The 14128-nt window shown below is 42.3% G+C and overlaps 1 protein-coding gene across 4 annotated transcripts in view; it reads right to left on the bottom strand.

Annotated features, from left to right (window-relative positions):
• ROBO1 (roundabout guidance receptor 1) overlaps positions 1–6855 on the bottom strand; it is a 795752-nt gene extending 788897 nt beyond the window's left edge. For 2 of the 4 annotated variants that reach the window (XM_077342365.1, XM_077342367.1), the window contains exon 1: positions 6549–6854. The gene's annotated coding sequence lies outside the window, so the exon portion shown is untranslated. Of the gene's footprint in view, positions 1–4742; positions 4896–6548 lie in introns of those variants that run through there. The other 2 variants (XM_077342368.1, XM_077342366.1) reach the window with 2 other exon arrangements.
• Between the last annotated feature and the right edge of the window lie 7273 nt (positions 6856–14128).

Genomic DNA, 14128 nt, shown 5'->3' with positions numbered 1-14128 from the left:
CGAAAGTTTTAAAAAACATGAGAAGGAAACAAATGTTATTCAAGATATTTACCCACTGTATACTTGAATAAAGAAAACTCTAAATTCAGGTTTACTGTTGAAGCACTATGTGAAAACTGTCTAAGTTAGCATACTGATTTAATGCCAAAGATTTCACGATCTTCACCAGAACTCCATTGTCCCCAGCCATTTCTGTTTTTCTCTTAATTATCCAAACTTCCTGAACTCAGCTCATAAATAGGACTGCCAACAGGCCTGGAGATAAATGTCCTGTTACTTTATTTGTGAATGTGTTAAGTGCTGCTGAGTTGCTTCCAAACTATGACAACCCTATAAATTAATGATCCCCTCAAAACATTCTGTCATCAATAGCCTTAGTCCTGAGGACTATGAACTGTGGCTTCCTCGATTCAATCAATCTATCGCAGCTCATAACAGACACATTTTTTTCGTAATCTCCCAATTCTATTTAACTCTGGTAGCACTTACAACTCCCTTCAAGGATCGCTGTCTTGCCGTGGCAAAGGGACTTGCGTAGCTCAGTGAAGCTATGAGCTATGCCGTGCAGGGCCACCCAAGATGGACAGGTCATAGCTGAGAGCTCTGACAAAAGGTGATCCACTGGATAAGGAAATGGCAAACCATTCCAGTATCTTTGCCATGAAAACCCAATGGACAGTTTCAATTCCTGGCAAATAGATGGGGAAGAAATGGAAATAGTGACAGATTTTATTTTCCTGGGCACCAAGATTACTGCAGGTGGGGACTGCAGCAAAGAAATTCAAAGACCCTTGCTCCTGGGAGGAAAGCTATGGCAAATCTAGACAGCATCCTAAAAAGCAGAGACATCACCCTGCCAACAAAAGTGTGTTTAGTCAAGGCTATGGTATTCCCAGTTGCAATGTGTGGCTGTGAAAGTTGGACCATAAGGAAGGCCGAGCGTCAAAGAATTGAGGCTTTTGAACTCTGGTGCTGAAGAAGACTCTTGCGAGTCCCTTGGACTGCTTACAAGCCAAAGTCTTTAAAAGACCTGAAAGCAATCAAATATTTAGAAGCCAAACTTTCTTAATTAGAAGCCTTTTGCTTTCAATTTGAAGTTCCACATTACATCCTGGAAACAGTATGGGCTAATCTATGGGCTAAATTGAAGGACTGCAATCTGGATTTTCAGATAGTCAGGTGGATAGGGAATTGGTTAGAGAACCGCTCTCAAAGAGTTGTTGTCAATGGTGTTTCATCAGACTGGAGAGAGGTGAGTAGCGGGGTACCTCAGGGCTCGGTGCTTGGCCCGGTACTTTTTAACATATTTATTAATGATCTCGATGAGGGGGTGGAGGGACTACTCATCAAGTTTGCAGATGACACCAAATTGGGAGGACTGGCAAATACTCCGGAAGATAGAGACAGAGTTCAACGAGATCTGAACACAATGGAAAAATGGGCAAATAGATGCAATTTAATAAAGATAAGTGTAAAGTTCTGCATCTGGGTCAGAAAAATGAAAAGCATGCCTACTGGATGGGGGATACGCTTCTAGGTAACACTGTGCGTGAACGAGACCTTGGGGTACTTGTGGATTGTAAACTAAATATGAGCAGGCAGTGTGATGCAGCGGTAAAAAAGGCAAATGCCATTTTGGGCTGTATCAAAAGGGGTATCACATCAAAAACACAAGATGTCATAGTCCCATTGTATACGGCACTGGTCAGACCACACGGAGTACTGTATGCAGTTTTGGAGGCCTCACTTCAATAAGGACATAGATAAAATTGAAAGGGTACAGAGGAGAGCGACGAAGATGATCTGGGGCCAAGGGACCAAGCCCTATGAAGATAGGTTGAGGGACTTGGGAATGTTCAGCCTGGAGAAAAGGAGGTTGAGAGGGGACATGATAGCCCTCTTTAAGTATTTGAAAGGTTGTCATTTGGAGGAGGGCAGGATGTTGTTCCTGTTAGCTGCAGAGAAAAGGACGCACAGTAAAAGGTTTAAACTACAAGTACAACAATATAGGCTTGATATCAGGAAAAAGTTTTTCACAGTCAGAGTAGTTCAGCAGTGGCATAGGCTGCCTAAGGAGGTGGTGAGCTCCCTCTCACTGGCAGTCTTCAAGCAAAGGTTGGATACATACTTTTCTTAGATGCTTTAGGATGCTTTGGGCTGATCCTGTGTTGAGCAGGGGGTTGGACTAGATGGCCTGTATGGCCCCTTCCAACTCTATGATTCTATGATTCTATAATCTGGCTTTACCAGAACTTGCCAATGACAATAAATTAAGTTTTGCTCATCATCCACCTTCACACCCATTCATACAATTGCTCCAGCATCCTTGTTATAAAAAGGCAGCAGCCATAATCATCTGAAGACTTCAAATTACCAATCACAATGAAGCTAGCCATCTTAGATAAGATGTATGGTCAAAAAGCATTACTGAAGTTGTAACTTTTTTCTTGACAGAAAGTACAGGCTGCTAACACAAATATAGCTGTATATTTTTCCACAACATAGATTTATAGCAATAAGAAATCTCAGGCAGTCAATACATGGGCAGATTAGTAGTGATTGTGTGGAAAGCATGACTTTCAAATATCTGTTAACCATGAAGGTCACTGGGTAGCCTTGGACCAGAGACAATCTCTCAGCTTATTAGGGATGTGAACCAAAAAAAAATATAGCTATCAGCCACTGTAAGGAGATAGGTTCTCAATTTTTTTCCATGACTGTGGTTGCCAGATGGTTGAAAAATAGGTTGGGCTGTGAATGGCCACTTGATGAAGAATCAACAAGAAAACATTTGGGCACTGAAAGAAGCATTATTACCTATTTATGTCAACAGAGAAAACTGCTATTAAAGCACAGGAGCAAAGAATAGCAAGAAGTTGGCAGTCATAGTTGTGAATGGAGGGGGGTTATGGTTCAGAGGGCAATCACATGCTATATATACAGAAAACCCCTGATTCAATCCCCAGAATCTGAATCTGAAACAGGGCACAGGTTAGAGGTGCTGTGAACAATGTTTCTTTTCCTGAGATTCTGGAGAGCTATCGCTAAACAATGTAAACAATAGTGAGCTAGTTGGTCCAATGATCTGTATAATCAGCTTCATAAAAGGCTTCTGGCATCTATTTTAATAAGTACTGTGATACTAAACCTCTAATTCTGTGGGCAGTAAAGAAAACTAGCTGCATCTTTGTGTAAGGGTAGCATTCTACAAAGATGAAGTATTTCCAGTTCAAAACAGAGGTAAAAAGGCATAAACAGAATGTGGGTTTTCACAATGTAAACAATGCAACCTCTAACAAAGCAAGCTACTTCATTAAACAGTATTATGCTGTTTTAAGTTAGCTTTTGAGGTGGAGAATCCAGCAGGGCAGCTCTCTTTTTACCTTCCTTTGCTTCAAATATATACACAGCTCACAGGATTTGTTGCTACTTCCCATTCTTACATTTGAATGTAGCCTAATAGGCTATTAAAGTCTTTTCTTATACTGAAAGACATATCTAAAAAACCAAAACAGAAAATGCACATAAAATTCAGCAGCACCATTAAACAGTGTCATTTTTAAGAAACTGAAAAATAACGTCTGAAACTATTACTGTATTGCATGAGCAGTTTAATATTGCTACAAAGCCATTGTAAGAATACTTTTCTGGGAGTAAGCCTCATCAAAGTGACTTCAACAGGATCCTGAATTGACCTGCTTACACCTGCTCTCCAACCTTTTTATTGACTCTGGTAGCAATATTTTAAACCGCAGGCACCAGATAATTGATCTGATTGATTTGTTCCATTCATGATATAAAATGCATAAAAGTAGTTAAGGCCTTTTACGTGGTCACATGGTTACTTGGTTATGCCTTATCCTGTCCAGTCTAAGGATTGAGTTCTGGACCCCAAAACTAAAATTAGACATCTTGTCAAGCTCCAGTTTCTGTTGTGCTTACTATATGGCCTGAGTGTCAAACATAATATCTCTTTGCATTCAAATCCTGAATACAGAGGACAGTATTTCTAAGTAACATGAAGAATGTTGGTGATATTTTCTTGGTAGTGTAGTATATAAATATAATAAAATATCATGCTCAAATACTCTAAAATAATATTTGATATCATGCTATCTATATCTCTGTGTGACCATTGCCAAAAGCTATTTTAATATATTCAAAGTCCTAGCCAATTATGGTTTTATACATGGATTGCAAACTTGGGGATTACTTCAGTATCATATATGAATAAACCCACTCATTGTTCTCTGTCACACACATAAAACAATTTTATGGATTCATAGCATTTCTTTCAAACACACTGCCCTTTGCCTTGGGTAAGCAAATAAAGCTAAGTAGCCCCGTGTCACAGCAAAAATGCATTCTTCTCTGCATGCCACTATTCACATATGCAGCATATTTTTAAAAGTTTGAAGCATACAAGTCCTCTAATTAGAGAACAGCCTCCAAAACCGCTTCCTTATTATTCTTTATGTACCTGGCATCCCTCGGCTAGAAATACAAGCAACCTCACTCATCTACATCACACATTAGAGTACAGTAACTTAAAACCACCAAAGCCACCCTTTAGCATATGTCTTGAAAGCCTCTTCTAGTAATCCTGGTTGTGAATATGCAAGGTTTAATTACTCATGTTAACACCTGTGCTTGGAATGGCCTTTAGCGTCATATCCATTTGGCAACCTTCCTGTATACTGCCATGTCTGGCAATTACAGATGTGCGTTGTGTCGGGGTTTACCGGCTCCTCGGGTATGTACACATATACGCATGTGTGCTGGATTGCCAAGTGTTGCTCACCCCGTTTTCGACATGAAAGTGCTTTCTTACGAAGACAGCTGTGGCTAAACCGTCAGAAGAACCAAAATCTAGGCGCGGGGGAGGGGGGAGAAAATGACTGTTTTTAGACCCCAGTGGGCCGATGGCTGGGGCTGCCTCCTCTTGACCCGCTGTGCGCAGGACCGAAGACCGCTTGCCTCGGCCCGGCCAACTCTACGGGAGGTGCAAAGACGAGAGCGCCGCATCGCCCCTGCTGGGCACGCGCAAGACAGGCGTCCCACCCCGCCGCAGCCCGCTCCGCGCGGACTTTCTCGCCTCGCCCACGACTGTCCCGTGCGAGGAAAGACGAGCATCTTGTGTGGAGAAGTACAGGCAGCCCTCCCCACCACCGGCGGCCCTTCCTCCTTGGGCGGGCATGGCCAGGAATGGGTGGGGCCATGGAGGGGGCGTGGGCCTTTCCCGGAGCGTTTTGCTTTTCCAAACCCCCGTTTGCAGTTAGTTAAGTTGGGCTCGATAAGCCTGGAGGAGTCTGTCGAGAAAGAACAAGATGGGGCGGCGGGGAAAAGGCGCGAGCCTCCGTGTATTTACCTTTCTCTGCCCTCGAGAGGCCTGCGGAGGCGGGAAGGAGGTCGAAAGGGCTGCCCTGCACCCTTCCAGTGTCACTCCCCCCTGTCCTCATTTGTGGCTTCTCCGCAGGCAGCCCAGGATGGGGAAGGGAGGGGGGGCGGCGGCGGAGTGAAAACGCTGCAGGGTTGCGGCACTGACTACTGCAGCACGAACAGCTGCTGCTGCTGCAGCGGAGCCGACGAGCCTTTTCTTGCTCGCCCCGCACCCCCTCCCCACCCCGCGGTGGCCTGCAGGGGGCTGCTTCTATTGTGTTACGCGCTGGCAGCAACACAGCCCCGCGCCCGGTTGGGAGAACCGAGCGGCTTTCCACGCCCCCGGAGCCGCCCTAGCCTTCGGAGAGGAGGGGGCTGTGCCTCCCTCCAACAGCAGCGGGGAGCTTTTCATCAATAATGCAGACGCTGCACGGCTCCCCCACCTGCAATATGCATCCTAGTTACCAAAGGGTTTTGACGGGCAAGCAAAATGCAGGCGCGGAGGGGGGGGGGCACATTTCCTTGCTATGTTCTTAAAGGGTTATTTCATTCACAACCTATAACGTTGGAGGCAGGCCGTGAGTTATAAAAAAAATCTTACTAAAAAGTAAATAGGGAATGAGCCGGGGAAAAGAGCTCCTCTCAAAAAAGAAAAAAGAAAAAGAAAAAAGAATGGAGCCACACACAGGTGCACGCACACACATACAGCTGCCTGATTTGCGAAGTAGCAGGAAAGCCAAAGACGTTTCGAGCAGGAAATCTCTTACCACTCGGTTCCGCAGTGAAAGACCAGTTCCTGCAAAGTTGCGTTTCCAAACAGTCTATAAATCTGCCAAAACGGGGGGAGGAACGGGCAATCTCCCTCTGCGTTGCCCATGCACCGTGAAATTCGCTGTAAAACAATGTTACCCTACACCCATGGAGCTTTTCAACTTGTTCCTTAACATTCGCTGTAGTATCAGCACCGCAGTAACCTGCTAACTTTAGATACAATAAGAAAGCTTGACCGGAGGTACCTGCAAAGAAACTTGTTGGCTATGCATTGGAGGCTTCGTCTTTTGACGGATGCCCTATTCCTTTCTATGTGTATCGAGAGAGAGATAACTAGTTCGTTTCATACTCACTATAACCTTACAAAACTCAACAGTTCTGACATTTGCAGCACTTACCCTCAGAGATAAGGAGGCTGTCAGAAAACGCGCCGCTCCATGCTTCACGCAGTCCTCGCAACTTTCCTTACACGCTCAGACCTTTGAGTTCAAGTAGACAAGATGTTCAACAGACTTTTCACCATAAAGGAGGAATGAAACTGGATTTCTGCCCACTATCAGGACCCCGAAAAATCAAATCCTTCTTCAGACGAGAATTCTTTCAGACCCGTTATCTGTATTACCATTAATGCGCAGAGCAGAAGGCATTGCATACAAATAGATCCAAGTATGAGCTTCTATTGGTGGCTGTGGCAGGCCCCTGGGTCCTACTGCTCCATCGCAGCGAAACTACAAAGCAGCAATTTGCAAGCGGCTTTGGAGGAGGCATGGCGGGGGGGGGGGGGGAGAATGAAGAGACCTGAATTGATTCGTTACCTCTGTTGTAATACGTGTTGCTGATGTGTTACCAAGTAAAATACACATTCAGCGGCTGTCACGGATTCCTTGTACTGGAGGCTTGATAGACATTGGAATGAAACACTTCAATTTTTAAAATAAGTTAATGCTAAGATTAGGAAAGTAGAAGTAAAAAAAATATATTTCAACATATTTTTTCTGTGCATTGGTTTAAGACACAGTGGACATATAAGTAAAATAAGATTGTTTTCATCAAGTTTCCTGAAACAATCAGCCCTCCAGACAGAGAGCCCCTTAAGCATGAGAGTGCACCCCTATGGCTTTGTGGGATACAATCCTTCTGGCAGAGAAAAAAAAAATAGCAGGAAGATACTCTGCTAAAGAAATGCCTCATATTTATTTCCAAAAAGGGCTATCATCAGAATCACTCCCTCCTTATCAGAAGGATAGCTTAAGTACGCTCACATAGAGTTGTGGGAGAGAAGCATCAATGCAGTATTGCTGGTGATTGCTGCTCCTTGGACATACCATCAGCATTGGGTGCTGGGATGCGCCAGTCTAATGCCCTTTTAGCTGTGATTTATTCTAGTATACGTGGCATACCATTTAGCCCATCCATTTTTTAAAGGATTTATAAACTCGGCCTCTCTTTTCACAAAACTTATTGAATCAGGTAGTAAAAAAATATCAATTTTCACCTTTTTAGGACTTTAGCATAAGGATTATACATTATAGTTTTTGGACACATACAGATCGCTGTGTCAGAAAAACAGACGGATGTGTGACAGATTCTTAGGTGTCATAGTTTTTATTTCTCTTGTACAGGTCACAAGATCAACAATTATACACATGAGATAATATTTGATTATATTAAAATATATTAGTTGGAAAACAAAGATGTATTTGTTATTTTTAATTTCTAAGTTATGTTTATTGTTCTTTATCTGTGTTGGATATTTTCCATCTCTTCAGAGTCCTGCTCAGAACAGCTTCAATATTTGACTATATAACTATATATGGGATAGGATTTGAATGAGAAATCTTGGCTGTAAAGCCCTGTCCTGGCAGCAACTCACAAATTGCCCTGAACATGTTGATCAACCATTTGCCATAGTGAGTGTAATTCAGAGCCAATGTGGTATAGTGGTTAAAGTAGGCTTTCTCAACTAGGGTTTCATGAAACCCTGTGGTTTCTTGATGGCCCTGGAAGGGTTTCCCAAATGGTTGAGAGTCAATTCATTTTAATATATTTTTAAAAATATGTTAAACATTTATCAGGTGATATAACCATATATGGTCATGTCAACCTGAACTCCCAATGGCCTAGAGGGGGTGGGAAGGGTAGGGGCCCCAGGTGGGCATGTACACAGCTATGCTTTCAACAATATTCTGTATGATCACACCACTTTGGGGATTTCTTGAAGCCTGTAGAATGTTTCAGGGGGTTCTCTATGGTAGTTTTCTCTATGGTAAGAAAACTTGAGAAAGGTTGGGTTAGAGTTTCATACTCAGATCTGTGAGATCAAGGTTCAAATGGCCCTGGCTAATGAGATCAGGACCCTGAAGGACTTTAAACAGTTCCACAGGGCATGTAAAACAATTGTTCTGCTTGGGATATGATTGAGGCCCCAGAATAACATCTAAAATGTGCTGATCTCCCTCTTGGATGCTTTAGGATGCTTTGGGCTGATCCTGCGTTGAGCAGGGGGTTGGACTAGATGGCCTGTATGGCCCCTTCCAACTCTATGATTCTATCCAAGTTATCATTTTACATTTTGAGGACCATAGAATCATAGAGTTGGAAGGTACCTCCAGAGTCATCTAGTCCAATGCCCTGTACAATGCAGGCACTCACAATAACCTGACTATCCACAGTGACCCCAATTTCATGCCCAAGTGATCCCCCCCACCAAAAATCTTCAAAATCTAGCCTGGCCTGGAGAAAATTCACATACCATCCAACAGTGTTGATTAGCAATTCCCTGGGTATGCAAGGAAGGGCCAGAAAAGACAAACACTGGTGCATCCTTTCCTGCTCACCCACTCACAATCTACCTAAGTTCATAACATCAGCATTTCTGTCAGATGACTATCTAGCATCTGCTTAAAAACTTCCAGAGAAGGAGAAATCACTACCTCAGTTCACCTGGCTGATTTGTTTATCATGCTCTGAAATTGACAATAATACAGAAGTAGTCAAGGTAGCTGTGCTTATATAAAGACAATTAAAAAAACATGAAATATCCCTTACTAAGGCCAATCTCAACCCTTGACCTTACAGGAAGTAGATAGCAAGAACAAAGACATCTAGCATTTCACATATAAAAGCTTATCTACACCTAAAGGTAAAAGTTATGGCTCTTTTTTGTGTCTGCAAAGCACCTGTCCCTCATCTAATTTTTTTAGTGAAAATTAACTAAACAACAACCATGGGGAAAGTAAGGCAGGAGCTCTGAAACTATATGTACTTAGAGATATAAAGACAATGGATACATGAGAAAAGAAGTACAGGTCCCCAGAATGTAGAAACACTAACACACCCCAATGGAATTTCTAGACTAACTACTAGCAAGTTCGGTGGTTTTCCGTGAATTTTGATGGATAAAGGTTAATAAAATCCAATACTTTCAATTCATAATTTGGGGGGTCTAGAGGTGCCAGAAAGTTGACTTGGTCTTATAAGAAAATAAAGCTAGTTATGCTATTTTTTCACATCATGGTCAAGGCCATGAAAATATTTCCCCAAGGCATGATGAATTATTGCACCCATTACATTGGGTCACTTAACTTATTTCTGTCTTATTTCAGAGCAGGAAACAACTGACTGAGTCCACCATGTTGGGTCATTAATTAGTAACCATCAGGCCAACTGTCTTTCAGCAGAGAATCATGATTGTTAGGTCTAGTTGTTTATGTATGGAATGGTGCCATCATAAGAACACTTTCCTGGGAATAAGCCTGTTGGATAAAATGTAAGGTAGTTCCAAGTAGACATGTTTTTGGTTGTTCCTGAAACGTATGAGAGGGAGTTTAAGAGTACTTTAGGTTCCCAAAATGATGTTCACTTGCTGGGGAAATAGTTGCTTTTTCATTTATGTAAGTAATAAGTTTGGGGCCAACTACAGCCTTGTGATCTGTTATACAGGAATTCTGTGTAGAAACAACGGTTTAATAAAATGCATCAATTTGCAATGAAAATATCCCAAAGTAAGCCCAGAATTCTTTATTAGGCTAGTGCTGCAGAAAAAGATGGGAGGGATGATAAAAAAATGAAACAATTAAGATTTATCACCAGAAGTTATTTGGAAAAATAAAAGTTTGGGGTGGTATAGCTACTATAACAAGTTTAGCATTGGCATAGGAGAAATCGGCATACTTACTGCATATTCTGTAGGGATTAATAAACCAGAACAGGAAGATTGGTTATTAAACCAAAGTGGGTGGGCAGTTAACCATCTACGCAAATTTTATGCGTCTGTAGTGAAACAAAACAAAAAAAGATAAATGTCATTCTAGTAAGACAATTAAAATGCAATTGCTTGATCAATGATCACTGAATGGGTAATAGTATGATGCAGGCAGATCAAAAAAATCATTAAACAATAAAAAAGAAACTAACACAAGTCTGTGAATTGAATTTAAAATCAGTCTGCATTTGAAATACCTTAAGGACAGAATTCAGCAGGAAATTCTCGGGCACAAGCTGCATTGAAAAGAATTAAAGCAGTTAAGAACTTTCTGATCCTTCCATCCAGTAGATTACAATCTGAATAAATGAATGTATATATAAAATGTAAAGTATATACACTATATAAAATCCAATCATTAGCAACTGAGCAAAGCTGTTAACGTTTAAACCAATGAAGACTGCCATTTTTCCTGCTGCTGAGGTCTGTTTTGGGACCAAACTGTATATGAAACATGCACAGGATGTCCCATAGTTTTTAGGATAGATAACAGCAGCCAAAAGTGCCAATTTGGATCGTGACTATGGTGCCATGGTGGGAGGGAAGTTCTCCCATGCCATTTCCCTAGCATATATCAACATACACAGGCACATACAAAGCTGCTATTTCCTCCCCCGCTCTGTGTACCTGTATGTTCTCCTCTGGGGCAAACAATTGATTGAGGATGACTGGCAGTGGTGGGGTGAAGTGTGGGCATGAACAGTCAGCCAACCCTACCAATGATTTAAACTGGGAAGGGCAGCACGGCTCAAGCTCCCACAAGAATTCCCAGAGGGACAGTGCATTCCAAGCTGCTAGGTAGAATCATAAAGCTGCTTGGGCTGTTAGGTTCTCAAATTCCAATTACCAATTGAGATCTGGGTCTTCATGGAACTGTCCAAGTTCTGCAGAGACTGTAACATGGCAGTCTTCCACCAGGCCTATGGTTGAGATCAGAGCAGTCCTAAGGTTTCATGGGTCTCCTTTCATCTCCTTTTTGGCTGCCCCTACTTGTTATTTATTGGTGTCAACTCATCTGGGGTAGCTGGTTGAGGGTGTGAAGGGGTGGGGGGCAGGCATGAGGTTTAACATTGTATTTTAATGCAATTGTATTATTGTAACTGTTTTTATTGAATGTGTCTTATTGTGCGAATCACCTCAAGCCCATATGGGGAGGGGCGGTATAAAAATTAAATATTCTATTCTAGCAACAGCCAATGAAAGAATCCACTGCTAAAAGCTACAGGTGCTTCTTTTATCATTTTTGGGTGTGACCTCCCCCTCCTTTTCTTTCTTTCTTTCTTTCTTTCTTTCTTTCTTTCTTTCTTTCTTTCTTTCTTTCTTTCTTTCTTTCTTTCTTTCTTTCTTTCTTTCTTTCTTTCTTTCCTGCAACTTGGTGCCCTTTTCTGCGACTTTCCTGCCCATTCACAACTCCAGTTACCTGACTTAGGTATACTACAATTTGGGCAGGAGATGATAAATCTTTTAGCAATTTTGATTATACTGTATACTTTTTGTTGTTTTTTTAAATCATAGCAAAAATCCTTCTTGGACAATGATTATATGATTTTCTTTTTCTAAGCCTGTACCTTATCCCAGTGGTCCCCAACCCCCGGTCCGCAGACCAGTGTCAGGCCACGAGAGCTTCGGAACCAGGCCACAGCTTCCTCTCCCCACCCCACCCCCGCAGCGAGAAGCTCACCAGGCTGTGAGCAAATTGGCCGCTAAAGCTAAAGCGGCCAATTAGCTTTCAGCACGGCAAGCTTCTTGCAGCGGAAGGGGGGGGAGAGGGAAGCACGGCTGCCAGCAGCATAAATGTGCATGCGCAGACCTGCTGCGCATGCGCATTTGTACACAGTGGGGCTGCAAACGCGCACATGCGGCTGTTTCATGCATGCATGGGGCTGCCGCACATGCACGTTTCTGCGGGGCTGCCGCACATGCATGGGGTCCTGGGTTGCCCTCTCCCCCCACCCCTTGGCTTCGGACTGCAACCTGAAAATGGTTGCGGACCACTGCCTTAGCCTCTGTATCATCATTTCTGATCTGTTTCTTCATTCTGCCTGAAAGAAAAAAAATAGAATGTTACACTTTTCCTGGCCATCATCACTTTTAAAAAGAGACCAAGACAAAACTGAGAGTACTATCTCTGTTCATAGCAGCTGTTAAGTACCCCTTTAAACTGATCTAACTTCTATAAATGAATCTTTGACCTCCTTAATATTTACACTAAGAATCATGAGATTTGCACAGGTGAAATTAATGTGGAATGGAAGCTTTAATGAAATAAATTGGGAAAGTCTGAATGAAAAAGCTGGCTGCATCCAACCAACTCGTGGAATGGTGGAAGTTCTATACCCATGTAGGATATAGGACAAAAAGGGGGAAACCTACAACATAGCATAGCACTATTAATATCATTATTTATATAATTTCTCGTGTACAACTCACATTTTCCTATGGATGTGAGCATTTAGAAACCAGATGAAGTTGTAATAAAAGAAAATAGCATTTCTTCACTTTGACGAGGAAATATTTCATACTTTCACAAAAGTGCTGTCGATTTCCTCATATGGTAGCTTTTCCTAAGAAAGCAACACCTATGCACTGTAGGGATCACCATGGCTGTAGTAACACCACTAGTTGGCAACTTTTGCTCAGCAGAGCAAAAAAAAAAAAAATCCATAAAGGACCCCAACCTGAGAAGTGCAGGGTGCTGCAATTGTACCAGTATCCATAGCAATCCCACCATCATGACATGGCATGCCTCCAATGCTCCCATGACACCCAACAGTCAGCAAGTGCATGCTAGTGCTTCCCTAAGGTCAGCCTGCTTGCTGCTCACACACAAAACACAAGAAAGGAAGGAACAAATGGATCCTGCAAGTTTGTGTCTGATCAGCATTGGCTAATTAGGCCTGTAATTTTTCCCATATACTGTTGGTAACTGTTGAAGGTTTCTGTATATGTTGAGGCAACAAATAGAGAAGGTACATGGGGCACACAGAACAGTACAGTCACAGCTTTTGACAATTGATTCCCTTCCCTGGTCTATCTATGCGGGGGTCATTGTCCTCCCATCTGCAGTTGGAGGAACCAAAGCTTCTGTCTGATGTTAGTGCTCTGAAGTGGAATACGTGCAGTGTTCAGAACAGAAATATGCTATGATTGTGTCTGTTCCCTGGTTTGGGTCAAAGTGTGCTGTCTGTGGACTTTCCTATAAAAGCTCCCCTTATATGTATTCTAACTATGCCTGATAGGAGGCCAGAGAGATATATCTATGGGTATAATGTCTGCGCTTTATGTAACACTTGTAAGAATCTATGACTCTATAACTGAGCTGCAGATCTTATTCATATCTTATGCTAGCAGTAGGGGATGGCAGGAAATTGGGGGGGGGCAGTTTTGCATTTTCTCTTTCCCTAATATCTGTTGGGAGTTTTCTAGTTATGCCAAGTTTGCTGTAATTAAACTAACCCAGAACACAGGGTTACAGGCAGATACCCACTAGATTTACACTTTGGCCTCCTGCCAAAGTGGCGCCAACATACCTTGGTGCCAATGTATCTCTTATTTACACCAGTATATATAATTGTTGTGCCAGCATAGGGTTTAAATTGCTATCGTAAGCTATTGAGAGGCAGGGTTTTGGATGGCTCGCTTTCTATACAATTTAGTTTTTAAAGAAATTAATAAAAAGAAAACTATATGTCCCAAACAGAATCATGAGAAAAG

The sequence above is a fragment of the Paroedura picta genome, chromosome 6 (assembly GCF_049243985.1).
Source record: "Paroedura picta isolate Pp20150507F chromosome 6, Ppicta_v3.0, whole genome shotgun sequence".
In the NCBI taxonomy this organism is placed as follows: Eukaryota; Metazoa; Chordata; class Lepidosauria; order Squamata; family Gekkonidae; genus Paroedura; species Paroedura picta.
This window is presented reverse-complemented; position numbering and strand designations above follow the sequence as displayed.